This window comes from Penaeus vannamei, chromosome 38 (assembly GCF_042767895.1).
Source record: "Penaeus vannamei isolate JL-2024 chromosome 38, ASM4276789v1, whole genome shotgun sequence".
Classification (NCBI taxonomy): domain Eukaryota; kingdom Metazoa; phylum Arthropoda; class Malacostraca; order Decapoda; family Penaeidae; genus Penaeus; species Penaeus vannamei.
In genome coordinates, this window is record NC_091586.1 from 21,877,861 (window position 1) to 21,882,860 (window position 5,000).

A 5,000-nucleotide genomic window follows, 5' to 3' on the forward strand; every position below is an offset into this window, starting at 1 on the left:
CTATGATCAAAATTTTTGATTGAGTTTCCGTGTGTGTATTTATGTTTTCCGTTGTTGATACTTGTGGCGGAGTGGCTGTGTTTATGCTGCTGTGTCTGTGGCGCAGTTCATGCCTATAACAGAGAAAGCTGTGCGCCCGCTGTGTCTGTGAAAAAATTCGAAGCTGTGTCTGTATGCGCAGATGATAATTGAGACGCCGTGTTAATTTTTCTGTCTTTGCGTGTGAATTTGTGTGTGTTTGCGTGTGAAACGATTATGGTGGAGTGGTTGGGTTCTGGTTTCTGCTGCTGCGTCTGCTTTGAAGGGAAAATAAGTAGCGAGAGATTATTGTTCTTTTCTTCTTAATTTTCTGACCTGTCTGCTGTGAAAATCGTAGAAACCGATAACTAAGGTTAAGATTACCTTTCTGTTGTGGAAATCATAGAAACCGATAGATAAAGAGCGAGAGATTTATCTTCAGAATTTTTCGACATTTCTGCTGTGGAAATCGTAGAAACCAATAAATAAGGAACGAGAGATTTTTCTTTTCTTCTTAATTTTCTGACCTGTCTGCAGTGGAAATCGCAGAAACCAATAAATAGGGAGCGAGAGATTTTCTTCTTTCTTTCTGACCTGTCTATTGTGGAAATCGCAGAAACCAATAAATAGGGAGCGGGAGGTTTTTGTTTTCATAATTTTCCGACCTGTCTGCTGTGGAAGTCGCAGAAACCAATAAATAGGGGGCGAGAGATTTTCTTCTTTCTTTCTGACCTGTCTACTATGGAAATCGTAGTAACCAACAATTAGGAAGAGAGAGATTTTTTCTTTTCTTTTCCTGACTTGTCTGTTGTGGAAATCGTAGAAACCAATAAATAATGAGCGATAGATTTTTGTTATTTTCTTCTTAATTTTCCGACCTGTCTGCAGTGGAAATCGTAGAAACCAATAAATAAGGAACAAGAGATTTTCTTTCTTTCTGACCTGTCTATTGTGGAAATCGCAGAAACCAATAAATATTGAGCGAGAGATTTTCTTCTTTTCTTTTCCTGACTTGTCTATTGTGGAAATCGTAGAAACCAATAAATAGGGAGCGATAGATTTTTGTTATTTTCTTCTGAATTTTCCGACCTGTCTGCTGTGGAAATCGCAGAAACCAATAAATAGGAAGCGGGAGGTTTTTGTTCTTTTCTTAATTTTCCGACCTGTTTGCAGTGGAAATCGCAGAAAACAATAAATAGGGAGCGAGCGATTTTCTTCTTTCTTTCTGATCTGTCTATTGTGGAAATCGCAGAAACCAATAATCAAGGAGCGATAGATTTTTGTTATTTTCTTCTTAATTTTCCGACCTGTCTGCTGTGGAAGTCGCAGAAACCGATTCGACGGCGGAAAATTTTCGAAATCGACCATGGGGATCGTTCCGCCGCGTCGGAGAGAGCGACGCAAAATATCCTTATTGCTTTTGCTAATGGCCGGGAGTCGGATTGCCGTAATGGCTCACCCCGGATGAGGCAATTCCGCTGCAACGGGAAAGGCCGAGCCACCTCCGGGATGGTTTGATTGTTTATTTTCATTTTTTTTTTTTTTTTTTTTTTTTTTTTTTTTGGTCACCGTTCTGATGGATCGGATTTGATTGTTTTTTTTTTTTTTTTTTTTTTTTTTTTTTTTTTTTTGGTCGCCGTCCTGATGGATCGGATTTGATTGTTTATTTTCATTTTTTTTCGTTTTTTTTTGTGGGGGGGGGGGGTTATGTTATTAATCTGTGATTTGTTTTAGTCATTGTGCATTTTCTTTGGTATGTTTTTTGTATGTCTGATGAATTGGAACCCAAAAAATCTAATACAGGACAGCTATTTAGTGACATACAGTTTTGTCTTAAAATTTCTATTCTATTCAATTCTTGAACAAATAGCACGCTGGAATATTTAACCTAAAGATTGTATAGTAGATATGCACATCAAAGTGCGATATTCCATTTATTTTTAAGGACTAATAACTACCATCCATTCATTCACTATTACATTAATTTAATTTACTATTTCCATTCACCATACATCATTACATGGAAGCGCCGTTTTAATCTTATCTCTAAAAAAACGCAATATTGAGGGTGTTGCGTATGATTTTCCTTAGATTATGTTGTTATATGTAGGGGAAAAGTTGTCAATTTGCTATATCGAAATTCTTTTCATTTCACGTCTTCGCTATCGTTAATAGATAAAAATCCATTGGGAATGAAATAATCTAAGTGTAAAAAAATATTTAGTTCTAGAAATTTACATTATTATGAGTCTTAGAAATATTGTTCAACAGATATCGCATTATAAGCATTCCTTCGCTATAATAATTTCACCCCCCCCCTTCTCCCTCCCTCCCTTGCTCACCCTACCGAGCGAAATCCCACCCTTTCCCCCTACTCCATTTACACCCTACCTCACCCTTGGCCAATTAATTCCTTACCCTTTCCCCTTCTTTCTTCCCCATACCTAACCCTCATATTGATCAGTGGTTTCTCACTCGATCGCTAACTCTCAGCACCCTATCTCACCCTCACACTTGCTACTGCTTCCCTTTCATCTGCTCCTTTCACCCTTACCTTCCCCTCACACTCATCTGTGCTTTTTTCGCCTTTTCCCAGGAATAATTATTCATATTTATTTATCTAATCATGCACGACTGTACGCATCTTTACGTATGGCTAAATGCTCCTGTGTATGCTCTTTCATAATTATATGATTATGTTTTTATATATTTTTTCACCTTTCCCATGAACAGTTATTTATATCTATTTATCTAATCATAAATGAATGTTTGTGCGCGTCTCTACCTGTGGATAAATGCTCATATGTCTGGTCTATCATAAATAAATGACTGTTTTATATAATTTTTCACCTTTCCCATGAACAATTATTTATATTTTGTTTTATCTAAGCATAAATTAATGTTTGTGCGCGTCTCTACCTGTGGATAAATGCTCATATGTCTGTTCTGTCATAATTAAATTACTATGTTTCTATATCACAATGATTAACTGTTTATATCCTTCTTTTTATGTGTGATTAAATCTAGTGTTTCGTAGTCTAGGTATAAATGTGTCATTAAATGTTTTATGTGTCCCTTAAACTAGCCATGAACAAATATTTATCTGTTTCGTTGGGCATGAATAAATATTTATGTGTCTATTTAGCCATGGATTTTTAATTTTCAGCCTCGTGTCTTTCAATTATGTGTCTTTTAGTCTAATTATGAATAAATATGTAGGCATCTTCATCGAGTCATGAGTAAGTGTTTGCGCCTTTCCTATCTAGAATGTAAGTGAATATTTGTATATTATACAGCCATGAGTAAATCTATTTGTCTCTCAACCTTGCCATGAAAAAAATGCATATTTCTATCTCGCCATGAATAACTGTTCTGTATCTCGAACCGTGAATGAACATGATGTCCTCTCTCTCTCTCTCTCTCTCTCTCTCTCTCTCTCTCTCTCTCTCTCTCTCTCTCTCTCTCTCTCTCTCTCTCTCTCTCTCTCTCTCTCTCTCTCTCTCTCTCTCTCCTCCTCCCTCCCTCCTCTCTCTCTCTCTCTCTCTCTCTCTCTCTCTCTCTCTCTCTCTCTCTCTCTCTCTCTCTCTCTCTCTCTCTCTCTCTCTCTCTCTCTCTCTCTCTCTCTCTCTCTCTCTCTCTCTCTCTCTCTCTCTCTCTCTCTCTCTCTCTCTCTCTCTCTCCCTCCCTTCTCCTCCCTCCCCCCCTCCCTCCCTCCCTCCCTCCCTCCCTCCCTCTCTCTCTCTCTCTCTCTCTCTCTCTCTCTCTCTCTCTCTCTCTCTCTCTCTCTCTCTCTACCCCAAACCATGAACACCTCCCCAGCAGTGATAATATGGTAGAGATTTTATTACAGCCATTAACATTTCCCGTAACGGAGACTACCCTTTGTTTGCCTCATGTACTGTGAAGCATTTCAAGTCCCTCGTTAACTTTCGCCTCCCCACCCCCCCTCATCCCCCCCTCCCCTCAAAGGTGCGTAGTCTGGGTCGGGTTTGTAATAACTGGTTATCTCCTTTCGTAGGCCTATTTTTTATCGGTCTAGCCATTGATCTGTGAGTATATATCGGTAAATATAGCGAGAGAGTTAGAGCGTTACTGTTATCCTCGTTGAGCGAATGCTATAGTTCCGGCAGGGCAGTCGAAAGTCCCTTGATAACGACGGGAAAATGGTACGTATTGAAATTAGATATAGGAAGATGTTATATAACGACACTGGTTAGTCTATGTATCTCGACTATGATTTTGAACATTGATTTAATAGTTGACACTGTTCTCCTTTATTTTTTTTGGCTATTAGAATATTGGGAATGAGTGAAAGATACATATTTTTCTCTATTTGATTGGTAACTGTGATTATGTGTGCGATAAAATAATACCTATATTTCATATCAAAAATAAATCACCAGGATTTTTTTAATTGGAAATGTTGATATGCTCTGATGTTTCAAAGTCATTGATGAGATCACAGCTATGTCTAATTTACGATGTTGAATGTCCGTGATTAATAATTAGAAGTTAATTTTTGTTTTTCAATCGACCGCCGTTTACTATGACACTTGACAGAAATGAATAATATTTCTAGACTACATGTAAAAGCAGCGTTTCCTTCTCGACCTTGCCTTCCCCAATCTTTATCAATATGTTTGCCTAACTACCTTTATCGAGAATTCTTTGACTCGCATTGTGTGCCTGGAATTATCGATAAAACCGTTGATTCGTTATATCAAGTTCCCGGTCCCATCTAGGTCTATGGGGATTGGTCCCGGTAGCTCGCTGTGAACTGGGTCTTGTTAATCCTCGTATTTATTTACTTATTTTTTTCTCTGTGATTTACGTAGAGCTGCGCGAATTCCGCAATACGTTAGAAAAGAAATACTTGGGAGTTATTCAGACCGCTCTTAATAAATCGGCGAATCAGTTTATCTTTACTGTGTTTATACTGGTTGTTCTAATCCGTTCCTCAATGGCTTAACCTTCCCAATCCT

General features: G+C 38.1%; 1 protein-coding gene and 1 long non-coding RNA gene across 2 annotated transcripts in view; one reads left to right on the forward strand and one right to left on the reverse strand.

The window, feature by feature from the left end:
* Positions 1-5,000, forward strand: part of LOC138859766 (uncharacterized) — a 115,609-nt gene that overhangs the window by 74,816 nt on the left and 35,793 nt on the right. The window lies entirely within an intron of this gene.
* Positions 1-5,000, reverse strand: part of LOC113817450 (LIM domain only protein 3) — a gene marked incomplete at its 3' end in the record, with an annotated part of 26,556 nt that overhangs the window by 21,237 nt on the left and 319 nt on the right.